Raw genomic sequence first — 18,475 nt, forward strand, 5'->3', positions numbered from 1 at the left:
TTGATTATATACACAGTAACCTGAAACTAAACAGGGAATAAAGGCTCATGTTCCTACGCTATAGCTGTTGACTCTAGAGTAATTCAAAATATACATTTATAATACTAAGTCTAATTATGTACAATAAAATATTAATGCTATTACCCCCCAGCAAGCTCAAGGGCGGGACGAACATGAAGCTTGGAGCGTAGAAAAGAAACTCTTTCTTTGGCCAACGGTTTGGTAAAGATATCGGCGAGTTGGTCAACTGAGGAGACATGACTTATTTGTAGTTGACCGGATTCAACTTGTTCACGAATGAAATGAAAATCCAAGGCTATGTGTTTGGATCTTGTGCTGATGACAGGATTTTTGGTCATGAAAATAGCCCCTACATTATCACAAATTAGAAGTGGAGACACTGTAAGAGGGGCGCAAAGATCACTTTTAAGAAGTTTTAGCCACATAAGTTCAGCTGTGGTGTAAGCTAAGGACCGGTACTCAGCTTCAGTACTTGATCGAGCAACCACCTTTTGCTTTCTCGATGTCCAACTAATGAGATTAGATCCATGAAAAATAGCATACCCATATTGAGAACGACTGTCGTCACTATCAGAGTTCCAGCTCGAGTCGGAGAATGCATGAAGACCTTTTGCTTCAGTAGGTTTGAAATGAAGACAGTAATGTAGTGTCCCTTTAAGGTATCGAAGAATGCGTTTAACCGCTTGCCAATGATGATTTGTTGGAGAATGCATATATTGGCAAACTCGATTGACTGAATAAGAAATGTCCGGTCGGGTTATGGTTGCATATTATAGTGAACCCACAACTTGTCGATACAATTTTGGGTCCAAGAATGGGTCTCCATCTTTTTGAAGTTTGGAGTAAGTATCAGCAGGAGTGGACATTGGAGAAGCCAAGGACATATTGCTACGATTTAATATATCAGCGATGTAGGCTTGTTGAGACAAAGTAAGGCCGGTTTTCGATCTCATGATCTGAAGGCCAAGAAAGAAACTCAGATCACCAAGGTCTTTGAGAGAAAACATGTTGTGTAACCTGTCAATAAACTTTTGAAGATATGTATCATCAGTACCGGTGATTATCAAGTCATCCACATATACCAAAACATAGATAGTAAGTTTAGGAGTAATATGAACAAACAAGGACGTATCCGATTGACAAGCTCAAAAACCGTTTGTCACAAGGTAGGTTTTGAGCTTGTTGAACCATGCTCTCGGCGCCTGTTTGATACCATAGAGAGCTTTGTTGAGATGGAAAACATGATTATGACGCATAGTGTCTTCAAAACCCTTGGGCTGGCGCATGTATACCTCCTCCGATAAATCCCCATTGAGGAAGGCATTGTTGATGTCTAACTGTCTGATTCGCCAGCCATTTGACAAAGCAATAGATAACACAACACGGATTGTGGTTGGTTTAATCACCAGACTGAATGTATCAAAATAGTCTACACCTTCTTCTTGACTGAATCCATGAGCCACAAGTCGTGCCTTATGTCGTTCAATGGTTCCATCAGCTCGCTTTTTGATAATGTAAATCCACTTACAACCAACAATATTAGTGTTAGTGGGACAAATAACAAGTGACCATGTATTATTTCTCATGAGAGCATCATATTCTGCTTTCATCGCATCTTGCCAACACTTGTGCTTGACAGCTTGAGAAAAAAGACGAGGTTCAACAGTGTTGGAAAGAACAGTGTTGAAGGATTTTGGTTTGAGAGAATTTGTTCGAGCTCGTGTTATCATAGGATGTTGATTGTTAGCAGCTGGACGGAATATAGAAGTCTGATTGTGTGCAGATTTGGAATTTTGAGAAGAAGTAGAAAGATCAGGTGATGTTTGATTTAGGGTTTGAGGTATTTGGCTTGGATGTTCGGAAGTGGGTTCGACAATTGGGCTAGGAGACGGTGGCGAGGAAGCAGATGGGCTAGATTGGGAAATAGGCTGTTGGATATCAATATTTGCAATAACAAATGGATTATTCTCAGGAGTGGATGAAGTATTTGGAGGCAAAATATCTGTGATACTTGGATAAGGAAAAACATCTTCATCAAAAATTACATGGTGAGCAACATATATTTTTGATGTAGCATGATGATAACACAGATAACCTTTATAGGAAGTACTATAACCAATAAAAATGCATGGCTTTGAACGGAAATCAAGTTTGTGAGGATTATATGGTCTTAAATATGGATAGCACAAACACCCAAAAGTTTTTAGGAAGGCATAATCAGGGATCTTTTGATAGAGACGTTGGTATGGTGACTCATAATTAAGAATGGGAGTGATGGTGCGATTGTGTAAATAAGTAGCCGTTTTAAAAGCATGTTCCCAAAAAATTTGTGGAAGAGAAGACTGTGCTAAAAGTGTGAGTCCTTTTTCAATAATAACTCTATTTTGATGTTCCGCAACCCCGTTTTGTGCTGGAGTGTGTGGACATGAGACTCTATGAGTAATCCCATGTTGTGTAAGAAAAGATGAGACATTTCTATACTCTCCCCCCCCCCCCCCCCCCAATCAGATTGCATACTTTTTATATCACATGAGAACTGAGTTTTGACCATTGTGCGAAAGTTTAGAAACAATTGATAAACTTCTGATTTTTGAGACATGAAATAAATCCACACAAACTTAGTACAATAATCAATGAATAACACAAAATATTGATGACTATTTATTGAATTAACTGGTGCAGGTCCCCAAACATCATAATAAATTAATTCAAACGGTTTAGAGGATGCAACATGAGAATTAGGAAGATGCAATTTATGACTTTTTGCTAACTGACAAGAATCACAGACATTAGGAAATTTATTTGAAGACACTGGAAGTTGAAAAGTGGACACCAAACGACGCAGGATAGGTTCATGTGGATGTGCAAGCCTCCTATGCCATCCATGTAGAGAGATGCGGCTGCTATTGAAGATCATGGGAGACTGTCGAAAAGAATAAGAAGGCAGCCTATATAAACCTTGATGTTTATCCCCTTGGAGGATTGTTTGCCCCTGCAATGTATTAACAGAACAAGATTTAGGAAAAAACTCCATAGATACATTATTGTCTTCTGTGAGTTTTGAAACACTAAGTAAACTTTTAGTGAGATCAGGGACAAGAAGCACATTTGGCAATTTGAGATTAGGCAAAATAGAGGAACCAACATGAGAAATAGATAAATGGTTACCGTTTCCCACTTGAAGTTTATCATCTCCATTGTATGGCTCAGAAATGGTAAGTTTGGAGATGTCAGGGGTCACATGATCTGTTGCCCCAGTGTCAAAATACCAAGCTGGATCAAAGGCAGTGGTAGGGTTTTGCTGACGAGCCAAGTGGACTTGTCGTTGATTGTTGCGTGGATTAGGTTTTCATGAAGGAAAGTCAGTTTGATTTCCACGCTGCCAGAAGTCGATTGCTTCATGACCTTGCTTTGAACACAGTTGACATGTTGGTCTGCGTTTTTTCTGATCATAATTTCGATAATTGTTGGAAGAGCTCGAGCCTTGAGTGGTTTGTTGACGTGGGTTGGAGCGATTCACATTAAGAGCCGTGGCAGAGGATTGTTGGGGCATCGCAAGGCGAAGATGCTCTTGTTCAAGTCGTGCTTCCTCCTGCAGTAGAAGACCTGTAAGATCATCAACAGTTAGAGAGTCTGTCTTCATCATGAAGGCAGTGATGAATGGCCCGTAAGACACATCAAGGCCATTTAGGATATAGGTAATTAAGTCTTCATCATGAATGGGACGAAGATTTGTAGATAAGGAATCAGAGATAGATCTTTTCTTTTCAAGATACTCAATCATGGACATTGACCCCTTTGTAAGAGTCTGCAATTGAGTCTTGAGTTGCATTCGAGATGCACGTGTTTGAGCTTGAAACAACGTTTCAAGAGTGGTCTATGCTAGGTGAGATGAGGTGGCAAGGGCAACCATAGCATGAGTGTGATCAGACAATGTGGATTTTATCCACAAAAGGACAAAGCGATCCCTTTTCTTCCAAAAGGTATAGGCCGGATTGACAGCAGTGGTGGCTGGAACAGCTTCGACTGCCGGGTTGGTGTCGGTGGCTGGAACTGCCTCAACGGCAGGTACTTCACTCGTTGTGGGCGGCGGATTAGGTTTTAGTACGTATTCCTCCAGATCGAAGGTCTCCAAGGCGGAGATAATAGTGGTGCGCCAGAGAACGTAGTTTGATCGATCAAGTTTAATGGGTATTGTGGGAATCTGGAAATTTAGATTTGAGTTGGTGGTGGTAGCAAGGTGAAGAAGATTTGGGGCCGCCATGGAAGATCGAGGAAAGAAAGAGAAAATAAGCTTAGTGAAGCTCTGATACCATGTGAGTACACAGAGTAATGAATGAGTGAATTGTATTACCCAATAAACAATACATTTGATTATATACATAGTAACCTGAAACTAAAGAGGAGATAAAGGCTCCTGTTCCTACGCTATAGCTATTGACTCTAGAGTAATTCAAAATATACATTTATAATACTAAGTCTAATTATGTACAATAAAATATTAATGCTATTACATTTTGACTTAAAAAAAAACAATACCTTAGTAATTCTCATAGCATATGATATCTACACAATAATTAGTTAGAATACTTGAACTTAGTTCTCTCTGTCTGTCTGCCTGTCTCTCTCTCTCTCTCTCTCTCTCTCTATATATATATATATATATATATATATATATATATATAAGTTATTAGTAAATGTAATGAAGTAGCTATATCAATATTTGGTGACAATTCTAACAGGTTTGCATAAATTTTTATATATCAATCCTAATACATATTTTGGCTTATCACTGATATCAAAGAAAGGGGATTTTATTATCTTTATACATAAATAAGATTCACATAAATCAAATGATTCATTGCCATTTGATTCCAAATTTCTTTTCTAACTTGAGTTTAGTTATACACTTTTTTTTAACATATCGAAGACATCAATCCCACATATAAGATTGATTCAAGTTATACTTGGATCTTTTACATTTGAAGTATACATAAATTTTTGTTTGAGACATAACTAAGCATACTAAGTTTATACGTACTATAGAGATGAATATCATTAAAATAAAACAAGATATCTTTTTGAACATAAATACCATAATTAGTAAATGTAGGGTCTTAACCAATACATCTCAAAAGAGAAACTAAAACATAATGACAATTGTCTAAAGTAAGTGTAACATCCCAAAAATCATGAATTTTTTTTTTTCATTTTTAAAACTATTCCAAGTTATACAAATTACACAAAATATAGTTTTAAATCAAAACCATGAATCAAAGTATCCCAAAATCATAAATCAGATAAAAATCAAGTTGTAACATCCTAAAAATACGACCCAAAATTTTCATTTTTAAAGTTACTATTCCCATATCCTAAAACATCATCAATTTCAAAAAAAATGTAAACATACGATGATCATAGTATGTAATCAAAACATAACATAGGAAAGTATTATCAGAGCATAAGTCCCAAAATCTCTACTGCGGAAAATCATTGTGTGATGTGATGTGATCATGTCAGCCCCTTTCCCTTCGTGCTGGTTATACCTAAAACACAAACTGAAAATGTAAGCACAAATCTTATTAAGTTCCCCCCCCCCCCCCCCCCCCCCCACATACCACATACAAAACGAACATACTGCCAAGCATATCCGTGTACTGGCCTATCCCTTCGGTCTATTTCAACCAGATACTGTCGAGCATATCTAGGTGCCCGACCTGCCTGTTTAGTCTATTTCAACCAGATAATGTCGAGCATATATGGGTGCTCGACCTGCCCTTTCGGTCTATTTCAACTGGATATCGAATCTATTTCACCCATACCACTACCACATAATATCATACATAATTCATAGAATCATCAAACAATACATGCACAACCGATAATTATCACAAAGACAATCATCATTCTATATCATAACTAGTGGTCCGGACTTGGTGCCTTTGACCCATGAATTCTACTAAGGGAGACTCACTTCAAACTGTGGGTGTCAAATCATACTCAACAAATGAATTGTGACCTGTAACACTCGATTTCAGATTTGCTTCTTTATTCGGGGTTGCGGCCCAATCTTCAGTAGTCATCAAGCTTAGGGCCTCGGGGAAGGAAGAATTAGGCCCTTCTCAGTGTGGGTGTTATGGTTTAAGTGATCTAAGTGTTCGATTGTGTCTTCGGAGGTCAATTGTATAATCATAATTTGATAATTTGGTCTTTTATCAATTTTAGATTTAATTTTGGTTAGTTTTTAGACTAAATAAAGTTTATAGAAGTGTAGGCCTTCTCGTTACCTTTTCGTGGATATAAAGAACATCAAAAACAGATAAGGGATGCAAAAGTTATGACCATTTGAAGTTAGAGGGGTGTTGGGCCAAAACGGGTAAGCATAACGTACAAGGGAGGTACGCATGGCGTACACGGGAATTTGGATGTTGGTGCATTTGGGAACGCGCTGCATTCCCCAAGGAAACGCACTATGTTCATCAGGCTAGATTAAAACGCTATATTAGGGTCTTGGACCCTATTTAAAGACCTTAACTCACCTCCAACCCTCATTTCCTTCAGCCTCCATCCTCTCTAACCCTAAGAATGAAACCATAGCCTCCATTTGAGTGATTCTTGAGCTTCAAAAATGATTTATGTGTGTTTTTGGTTCTTGAGGAAGAAGAATAAACTTCTTGAAGAATCATTGCTTGACTTGGAGCCTTTGGATCCAGTATTTGTGCACCTAGATCTATCTTCTAGAGGTATAAAGTCTCAACCTTGACAACTCTTTCATGTAGATCTAGCTAAGTGGTATTTTGTTATGGTTTTGGTCCCTTTGAGGTGGTTCTTGTGAGTAGAAGTTACTCCAGAACCTTTGAGCTTCATATTTTGTAACACCCCAAAATTACCGGTTAAAAATTTCATTTTTAATTTAGGTTAAAACGTAAAACATCATTACAAAACATTCATGATAATAATCCATGTCTGTAAACCGGTGACATCATAATAAGAATTCAGAGTACATCCCAGAAAATCCATAGTGTGGAAAAACAAAAGCGTAGGTGTGATATATTGCTACCGCGCCGGCTCCTTCCCCTTAGCTGAAGAGGTACCTGAAACCAAAACTGTAAACTGTAAGCACAAAGCTTAGTGAGTTCCCCCATAATACGTCATACCATGCAAGCATATAACAAACAACATTCAACTAGGAGTTACGGGCCTCGCCCACACTCGGGAAGATACGGTCCCTGCCCACACTTCGCTAGCTGGGAGATACGGGCCTCGCCCACACTTATGAAGATACGGGCCTCGCCCACACTTATGAAGATACGGGCCCTGCCCACACTTTGCTATTTGGGAGATACGGGCCTAGCCCACACTCCACTCTCGGAGAGATACGGGCCTTGCCCACACTCAACCTCCAACTCATATCATACAAGTATCATACAAACAACAAGTACAGACAACTCTATCATATCGTCACATATATCACACTCGACTAAACCCAGAGATACGGGATCGGCCCACACTCTAGTACTAATATCTCATCTACACGGGTCGGCCTTGGTGCCTTAGACCCGTTCCTACTGGAAAGGAAACTCACCTCGAAATAGCTGCTGGTCTGTGTAGGAATCGACTGTCTGCTGCTGCTGCTGCTCCGGAAATCCTTCGACTGTAATTCCCACAACATACTCAATCAATCACTACTAATTGGTCCTTTGGGTAAAATGACCATTTTATCCCTGATCATGTCATAAGACAAGGTCAGAGTCAACATTCAGTTGACCCGACTTGCCGAGTTGGCTCGCCAACTCGCCGAGTCCCTATTCAATCGACTGCCCTGGATCCCGTCCCTACTCGTCGAGTTAGACGTTGACTCGATGAGTTCTCCTTCTAAACTGAGGTTCAAGTCCTTCATCCTACTTGCCGAGTTGTATGAACAGCTCGGCAAGTTCATCTTCATCCGATGAACACCTATGCTGAGACTCGCCGAGTTGTATGAACAACTCGCCGAGTCTGATTGGTGGTTGTCGAGGCCAACACAAATAATAACCCTAAATATTACACATTAAAATAGTGTATAGTGGTAAAGGGATCGAATCCACGGAGACTGGTTCAATTTGATAACTCTATGAAAAATCTCTTTGTAAAATACTTGGAATATGACAATAAATTAAAAATGGGGGTTTTGATGTTTTGAAATACTTGAAACAAACTAGAATTAACTATGATTTAAATAGACAATTGCAACAAAAATAAGAATTTGATGTAAAATCAATAAGGGAAAGATGGTTGACTTAAAGTTTTCTCACTTTGACTTTTGATGAACATATCATTAGAATTCAATGGTGCAATACTTGTTTTAAATCCTCAATTTGGCTATAGTAATCCAAGGAGCTTGAGATTACCTAGACTTTTCTTAATTGTTGAAATGGCTAGAGAAGCTCATAACAATTTCCTTAGTCAAAGTCACTAATTCCAAATAGCATGTAATTAGTGAAAGTCAACTAGCATTAAGAACCAAAAAGTCACCAAATCCAAGAGGGGTCAAATGCTTTCACCACCATGTTGGAGGAAATGTTTTTATGATTGTGTGAAGTAAAAACAACACAAAAATCATTTGTTGCTTGCTAATTTGAGGATCCTTTACTTAATCAAGAAATTAGCCAACTAATCACCACAAACACATTTAAACTCATGAACTAAAACATACAAGTAATGATAAGATGTTAAAACACAAAACATTTCCATAAAGATTCAAGAACATGTTCATGGATTCTTCAACATTCAACAAAAGTTCAAAGGATTAAACAAAAGTCAACCAAGATTAGTTTAGCCAAGCATGGCTAAACACAAAGAAACAAGGTTAGAGAAATTTGTACCAAACATTAAGCAAGAATCAAGAGGTAAAAATATGATGTTCTTCAAGGGTTCTTGGCCTTCAAAAGTCCCCAAAACTCCAGAGAGAATCTTCAAAAATCAGGGGTTCAAGAGTCTGCAAAAGATGGGCACCAACCTTCCTCAAATAGCTCAAAAGAAGAATTTCCGAAACTGCCCCTGCAGGAGGTTGCGCGACCCGCGTGCTGCTGCGCGGGTGGGTTGCGCGGGTGGTACCTGACATGGGCTCCTTTGAGATTTTGGGCCTCTAAAGCATATCCCACTAGCCCAGATCGAATCCAATCACCTCCTAGCCCATTTTCTTCAAGTTTTTCTTCATTTAAAGCCCAATTTGACCTCTCTAAATCCTCCAAAGCTCGTGAACTCGCCCGATTAATAATTTTCATACGCTTGAATGTTCCCCCGCATCTTTCAAATTTAAAGCTCAATTCTTCCAAACCTTCAAGCAATTGACAAGTCCACCCCATGAATCACCTTCATAGCCATCAAGCATGAAATCTCCAATTCCCTTCAAGCCCAATCGCCTCGCAAGAGTGCCGCCCCGCTAGTTTCCAAGAAAATCTGCAATAATGCTCAAGAAACTAGAAAGTACCCCGAAATGGTCATAAAAATAACAAAAGGGAAAATATGCATGAAAGTTAACTAAAATGCGAATGAAATGTACTAAAATAAACTATAAAAATAAGTAAATAAAATGAAGGTATCACTGATCTTGATCTAAGGAGATTGCCTTGAACTCGCCGAGTCCCTTTATGGATGAGTTTGGCTTCCGACTCACTGAGTCACACCCCGTGACCTGCTACTCTACTCGACACAATGAAAAGGGGACAAACTCGGAGACTCGTGAGCAGACTCGCCGAGTCAGATGAACTACTCGCCGAGTCATTACCATGCACTCGCTAAATACGCGATGTTGCTCGATTCCAGTCCATGCCATTCACAGATCTGGGTTTCTGGAGCATGAATAACACGTAAAGTTTCCAACTTTACGTGTAAATATTCCTCAATGAGAGTTTTAGGGTTCAAAATGCATCAAAAGAGTAGATCTAGGGTGTACAAGCAACATGGGTCCATAAAGGCAGTGGATCCAAGCTCCTGGAGCTCGATTCCACCTAGATCTAGAGGCTAATCAGCCTAAAACGAACCCTCCACATACACAAGCTTGAAAAATGGGTCAAGAAGGACTTTAATGGGGCCATAAGCATGAAAACATGGGGGGAAAACGAGCCATACACTAATGAACACTCTGAGATAGCTCAAGGATGCTTGACCTCCTCTTCTCTTTCTTGATCTCCTTTCCTACTCACTCCAAGCTTCAAGAGGACACACCAATGGCTTCAAATTCACAAAAACGAGGCTTAGAACGAGGTGTAGGGCTCTGAGGGTGAATGGGGGCTGGCTTGGGGCGGAATGAGTGATTAAATAGGGTGCAAACCCCTGAAACTTAGGATTTCATCCAACAGCGGTGACTCGCCGAGTCCAGGATATGGACTCCCCGAGTTGCCAACTTATAACGTGTCCTGGGTCCCGTCTCTACTCGGCGAGTCGGACCTATGACTCGCCGAGTCCAAGGCTAAAAATGTAAAATACTTAAATAAGATTTATGTACCAGGAACCAGGTGCTACAAATCTCCCCCGCTTATTTTAGACTTCGTCCTCGAAGTCTACTGCTCGATCCTGAAACAGCTCGGGGTAATTCTCCATCATTTCTTCCACCGGCTCCCAAGTCCACTCCGAACCCTTGCGGTGCTGCCATTGCACCTTCACTAGATCCACCCTTTTGTTCCTCAAATCCTTCGACTTCCTATCGAGGATTGCGACTGGGCCCTCAATGTAATTCAGGCTACCATCAACCTGAATATCTTCTAACGACACTATTGCTGAATCGTCCACTAGGCACTTCCGCAACTGAGAAACATGGAAGGTGTTGTGGATCTGGCTAAGCTCGACTGGCAGATCCAGCCTATACGCCACCTTGCCCACCTGGACTACAAACCTGAACGGACCAATAAACCTCGGGCCCAACTTGCCCTGCTTCCTGAATCGAATGACGCCCTTCTAAGGCGACACCTTCAGGAGAACCATATCCCCAACCTGGAACTCCAGGTCGGATCGGCGCTTGTCGGCGTAACTTTTCTGCTGACTCTGAGCAGTCTGAAGCCTGCTCCGAACCTGCTGGATCCTCTCGGTCGTCTTGAGCACCACCTCGGTTCTCCCCATGATTCTCTGGCCAATCTCTCCCCAGCATATCGGGGTCCTGCACCTCCGACCGTACAACATCTCAAATGGGGGACGGTCAATACTCGCGTGGTAGCTGTTGTTGTATGAGAACTCGGCCAAGGGAAGATAGATATCCCAGCTACCACTGAAATCTAACACGCACGCCCGCAACATATCCTCCAAGGTCTGGATGGTCCGCTCGCTCTGACCATCCGTCTGTGGGTGAAAAGCGGTGCTAAAATGCAAACGAGTGCCCAACTCGTCATGAAATCTTTTCCAAAACCTGGAAGTAAAACGCACATCCCTATCTGAGATAACCGATACTGGCACCCCGTGCCGCGCCACGATCTCTCTGATATAGATGTCAGCCAATTTCTCGGCCGACACACTCTCCTGAATCACGATAAAGTGAGCACTCTTGGTCAGTCGATCCACGATGACCCAAATCGAATCTACTCCATGCGCAGTCTTGGGAAGCTTTGTGATAAAATCCATCGTGATATCTTCCCATTTCCACAACGGGATGTCCAACGGCTGCATCTTCCCATGCGGTCTCTAATGTTTGTCCTTGACCTTCCTGCAGGTCAAGCACCGCTCGACATACCATGCCACATCCCGCTTCATGCAGGGCCACCAATAATCTAGACGAAGATCCCTGTACATCTTCGTCGCCCCAGGATGAATAGAGAATCGGGACTTGTGCTCCTCCTCCATCAAGATCTGGCACACGCCTCCGTGATATGGCACCCACACCCTGCGGTGTAGTGTCAATAATCCTCGGCTATCATAATCGAAGGAGGAAACCTAACCCACCACGCGCTCACTCTTCCAATGTTCCTCCTTGATAGCCTCCTGCTGAGCCTCCCGAATTCGCTCCAACAAGGGAGTCACTACGGTCATCCTCATGCAAACGTCCCTGATCGGTGCCGTCTTGCAGCTAAGCGCATCGGCCACCACATTGGCCTTCCCCGAGTGGTATAGGATCTCGCAATCATAATCCTTTACCTCGTCCAACCACTGACGCTGCCTCATGTTCAGATTCGGCTGATCCATGAGGTACCTCAAACTCTTGTGGTCCGTGTAGATGGTACATCGAACCCCGTAAAGGTAATGTCGCCAAATCTTGAGGGCAAACACCACTGCCACCAACTCCAAATCATGTGTCGGGTAGTTCGCCTCGTGAGGCTTGAGCTGCCTCGAAGCGTAGGCAATGACATGCCCCCCTCTGCATCAGTACCGTGCCCAACCCTGAAATGGACGCGTCACAATAAACCACAAAATCCTCTACGCCCTCTGGCAGGGCTAAGATCGGCGCCTAGCACAATCTCTGTCTCAGCGTCTCAAATGTAGTCTGCTGCTCGTGTCCCCACCGAAAGACCACGGCTTTCTTCGTTAGCCGCGTCAGGGGTACGACTATCTTGGAGAAATCCTGAATAAATCTCCGATAGTATCCTGCTAATCCCAGGAAACTACGAATCTCAGATGGAGACTTTGAAACCTCCCATCTCATCACGGCCTCAACCTTGGCCGGATCAACCAGAATCCCGTTCTGGTTGACAAGGTGTCCCAGAAATTGCACCTCGCGCAACCAAAACTCACACTTGGAGAACTTGGCATACAAGATCTCCCTCCTCAGGGTCTCCAACACCTCTCTCAGATGCTCCTCATGCTCCTCCTGAGTCTTGGAATAAACCAAGATGTCATCGATAAAGACTATCACAGACCGATCCAGCATCGGTCTGCATACGCGGTTCATGAGGTCCATGAACGCGGCAGGAGCATTGGTGAGCCCAAATGGTATCACCACGAACTCATAATGGCCATAGCGTGTCCGAAACGCGGTCTTCTGTGCATCCTCCTCTCTGACCCTCATTTGATGGTATACCGAACGCAAATCGATCTTGGAAAACCAAGACGCTCCCTGGAGCTGGTCAAAGAGATCATCAATCCTCGGGAGTGGGTAACGGTTCTTCACCATTACCTTATTCAGCTCCCGATAATCTATGCACATCCGGTGTGACCCATCGTTCTTCCTCACAAACAGGATCGGGGCTCCCCATGGTGAACTACTCGGACGAATAAATCCCTTGTCTAGCAGCTCCTGCAGCTGCGTAGACAACTCCTGCATCTCGGGAGGAGCCAGCCGATATGGTGCCTTGGCTATCGGAACCGCACCAGGAACGAGGTCAATCCTAAACTCCACCTATCGCTCCGGAGGTATCCCAGGAAGCTCCTTTGGGAAAACATCTGCGAAATCCCGCACCACCAGAACCTCGCTCACGGTCGCATTACTCGCCTCCCGGGTATCCATCACATACGCGACATATCCTGCGCATCCTTGCTGAAGGTAGCGTCTAGCCCTCGCTGCTGAATATACTGCGGGTCCGCGCTGTGGCCTCTCGCCATGAATCACTAACTCTCCCCCACCTGGGGTCCTGACTCGCACTAGCTGCTGCGCACAATCTATCACCGCCCTATTAGGGCTCAACCAGTCCATGCCTATGATCACCTTGTTCCCACACAACAGAATGGGAACCAAATCTACCAAGTAGCGCTCCTCGAACAAACGCAATACGCAGTCCCGAAATACCATTGATGCTTGCACCGATCGATGATCAACAATTTCTACTTCCAAATGGCAATCCAACATGCCCGAAGACTCAGGAAACCTCTTGCTAAGCGCAAGGGGCACAAACGATCGGGATGCACCCGAGTCGAACAACACTTGAACTGGGATACCGTTCACATGGAACAATCCTAAAACATATACATATACCGAGGCACATATCAATATCATAACATCATACAAATAAAATAGAGAGAAAGAATCATACCCATCACCACATCGGGTGCGGCGCGTGCCTCCTCGATGGCCAGCTGAAATGCCCGACTCCTCACCACTGGAGCCTCTGCCTTGCCCTGCCGACCATCCATGATCCGCAGGGTCGCTGGAGCTGGCGCCTTCACTGACGCTGCAACAGTCAACTGGGGGCAATTGGCCTTCTTGTGGCCCCTCTGGTTGCAGTGGAAACACAGCAAATCAGATGTCTGTATAGCCGAAACAGGAGAAGTACAATCCCTGCTAAAGTGCCCTGTCTTGCCGCACTTGTAGCAGCCTGCTGATCCCATCCGACATGCTCCCTCATGTGTCTTGCCGCATTTCCCACAGCGGCCAGGTCCCCCTTGGCCTTTCGGCCTCCCATCTGATCCTCGGGACTTCTTCCCTGAAGCCCCAATCACCTGCCCCGCCTCTGCTTTCCTCTTCTGAATGTGCTCTAAATCAATCTCCCTTTCCCTCGCCCTGGCGATCATGGACTCCAGGGTAGGGCTAGCTGAAAAGCTAACATGCTCCTGGATGTCAGCCCGAAGCATATCATGATAACGGGTCCTCCTCATATCCTCGTCACCTGCATACTGGGTCACCAACAAGGCCCTCTCCCGGAACTTGGCGGTGATCTCCGCCACAGTCTCAGTCGTCTGCCTCATGTCCAAAAACTCCCTGGGCAGCTGCTAAAGCTCGACAGTCGGCGCAAACCCTGCCCTGAACCTGGTCACAAAGTCTGACCAGGTCATAGCCTCGATAGCTGAGGCTCCCAACGAGTCACCCACTGACTCCCACCAGTCTCGAGCTCAGTCCCGTAAACACCCTGCTGCATACCTCACCTTCGACCCCTCGGGGCAGAAGCTAGTCAACTGTGCAGACACGATGTCTGCAATCCATCGTCTGGCGGCAATGGGGTCTTTCACCCCGTGGAAATCCGGCGCACCACTTCCCTTGAAGTCCTTAAAGGACAGTGTGCGAGATCCCGACTGGCCAGATGCCATGTCGCTCCTGAACGCCCTGAGGCAATCCTCCATCAACTCTATGATCCTTTCCTTGATCGACCCGAAGATAATGGGGGTTGACTTAAGGATACCGCTGATGATCTCTGACGCGATGAACTCGCGTAGTCCCTTATCTACCGGCTCAGAACCTGATCCCAAACCTGACCTCTCTCTTGAACTGCCATCTATCGGCCTCGATCGTAGTACCACCATTCTGTAATACACAAATAACAATCATTAGTGATACTGATACTTCTTGAGGGATCACAACCACTTACAAGTTGCCTGGTCTTATCTTGGCCTTCCTTGGTTCGGGTACGGATCCTCTGCCTTTAGTAGTACGGGCCCATACTACCTTCCACATCAATCTGTACCTTCTTCAAGGACTGACTCGACTCAACCAGATTCCTTCCACTACTGTTGATCACTGCTATACTCATCCTAGGCTTGCCCTAGGGAAATCTCCGACTCTACTCTATCCAGTCCTCAGCTGCTGCGGGCCTCCTTGTAATGCCAATTAGCCACCACCCGAATACCATCACATGTGATGAGGCTCAGATAATCCTTCGAGTACCCGACTCGTCCCTACAACGGTTGGACTCAAACAAGAGCTACGTAGTGGGGGCAAATCCAGTACTTTAAGATTATTCAACCCTGATCACATGTGACGTGACGTATTCGCCTAGTGGCTAACTCCCATTATTCAGAGTCCTACAAAGCACGTAGCAAGCAGCATTCAGACAAGGTTGACAATCTCAATCGACCCTATCTGCTTATAGGAACTGTACTAGCATATAATGCTAAGCTCATACTACCAGGCATAACCTAATCCAGCTATCCTATTCACTGTCTACTTAATACTAGCACGCAATTCTCATACAACTGGAACACATATAGCAGGCACATAAGGCATCAGTCGTAGATCCTTAGTCCTATTCTAGCATGCTGTTCTACAAAAGCTGATAAATATAACATAAACTTGTATTGGTACTTTGGGGAATACTTACTTGAGCTCGGCCGGTCGCGGACATCACACACTTCGTTCTTTCTCAAACATTTTTCTTAGTTCTTAGAAAACATTTCTTTTCAGAAAACCCTTTACTCCCTCGATTTGAGTTCAGACACCCCCGAAGGTGAGTCCGAATCCCTCAAACCAGGGCTCTGATACCAACTTGTAACACCCCAAAATTACCGGTTAAAAATTTCATTTTTAATTTAGGTTAAAACGTAAAACATCATTACAAAACATTCATGATAATAATCCATGTCTGTAAACCGGTGACATCTTAATAAGAATTCAGAGTACATCCCAGAAAATCCATAGTGCGGAAAAACAAAAGCGTAGGTGTGATATGCTGCTACCGCGCCAGCTCCTTCCCCTTAGCTGAAGAGGTACCTGAAACCAAAACTGTAAACTGTAAGCACAAAGCTTAGTGAGTTCCTCCATAATACCTCATACCATGCAAACATATAACAAACAACATTCAACTAGGAGATACGGGCCTCACCCACACTCGGGAAGATACGGGCCCTACCCACACTTCGCTAGCCGGGAGATACGGGCCTCGCCCACACTTATAAAGATACGGGCCTCACCCACACTTATGAAGATATGGGCCTCGCCCACACTTATGAAGATACAGGCCCTGCCCACACTTCACTATCTGGGAGATACGGGCCTAGCCCACACTCCACTCTCGGAGAGATACATGCCTTGCCCATACTCAACCGCCAACTCATATCACACAAGTATCACACAGACAACAAGTACAGACAACTATATCATATCGTCACATATATCACACTCGACTAAACCCAGAGATACGGGCTCGGCCCACACTCTAGTACTAATATCTCGTCTACACGGGTCAGCCTTGGTGCCTTAGACCCTTTCCTACTGGAAAGGAAACTCACCTCGAAATAGCTGCTGGTCTGTGTGGGAATCGACTGTCTGCTGCTGCTGCTGCTTCGAAAATCCTCCGACTGTAATTCCCACAACATACTCAATCAATCACTGCTAACTGTCCTTTGGGTAAAATGACCATTTTACCCTGATCATGTCATAAGACAAGGTCAGAGTCAACTTTCAGTTGACCCGACTCGCCGAGTCCCTATTCAATCGACTGCCCTGGATCCCGTCCCTACTCGTCGAGTTAGACGTTGACTCAACGAGTTCTCCTTCTAAACTGAGGTTCAAGTCCTTCATCCTACTCCCTGAGTTGTATGAACAGCTCGGCGAGTTCATCTTCATCCGATGAACACTTATGCTGAGACTCGCCGAGTTGTATGAACAACTCGCCGAGTCCGATCTTGATCTAAGGACATTGCCTTGAACTCGCCGAGTCAGGGCAATGACTCGCCGAGTCCCTTTATGGATGAGTTCGGCTTCCAACTCACTGAGTCACACCCCGTGACCCGCTACTCTACTTAACATAATGAAAAGGGGACAAACTCGGAGACATGCGAGCAGACTTGCCGAGTCAGATGAACGACTCGCCGAGTCATTACCATGCACTCGCTAAATACGCGATGTTGCTCGATTCCAGTCCATGCCATTCACAGATCTGGGTTCCTAGAGCATGAATAACACGTAAAGTTTCCAACTTTACGTGTAAATATTCCTCAATGAGAGTTTTAGGGTTCAAAATGCATCAAAAGAGTAGATCTAGGGTGTACAAGCAACATGGGTCCATAAAGACAGTGGATCCAAGCTCCTGGAGCTCGATTCCACCTAGATCTAGAGGCTAATCAGCCTAAAACGAACGCTCCACATACATAAGCTTGGAAAATAGGTCAAGAAGGACTTTAATGGGGCCATAAGCATGAAAAAATAGGGGGAAAATGATCCATACCTTAATGAACACTCTGAGATAGCTCAAGGATGCTTGACCTCCTCTTCTCCTTCTTGATCTCCTTTCCTACTCACTCCAAGCTTCAAGAGGACACACCAATGGCTTCAAATCCACAAAAACGAGGCTTAGAACGAGGTGTAGGGCTCTGAGGGTGAATGTGGGCTGGCTTGGGGCGGAATGAGTGATTAAATAGGGTGCAAACCCCTGAAACTTAGGGTTTCATCCAACAGCGGTGACTCGCCGAGTCCAGGATATGGACTCACCGAGTCGCTAACTTATAACGTGTCCCAGGTCCCGTATCTACTCCATGAGTCGGACCTATGACTCGTCGAGTCTAAGGCTAAACATGGAAAATACTTAAATAAGATTTACGTACCAGGAACCAGGTGCTACATATTTGGTACTTATTGAGGTTACGGATTCATAAAGTTTGGATCTTGATGGGTATAAACCTTCCATGCATGATTTGGTAGTCATTTGATGAAGTTTGGGACTTAGAGTTTTGGTTTGGGTCCCATTGAGTGATGTTAAGTCATAAATATGGAAACTTTATGACTTAAGAAGTCCCTTAAAATCAGATTTAGAAGTTTGGATTGAGGTCTTAAGGTATTAACAAGTTTTTAAGACATTTTGGGTTGATTTTGACCTTTGGGCTTCATCTTTGGTTGGGCTTCTTT

This window comes from Lactuca saligna, chromosome 9 (genome assembly GCF_052625555.1).
Source record: "Lactuca saligna cultivar CGN05327 chromosome 9, ASM5262555v1, whole genome shotgun sequence".
NCBI classification, from domain to species: Eukaryota; Viridiplantae; Streptophyta; class Magnoliopsida; order Asterales; family Asteraceae; genus Lactuca; species Lactuca saligna.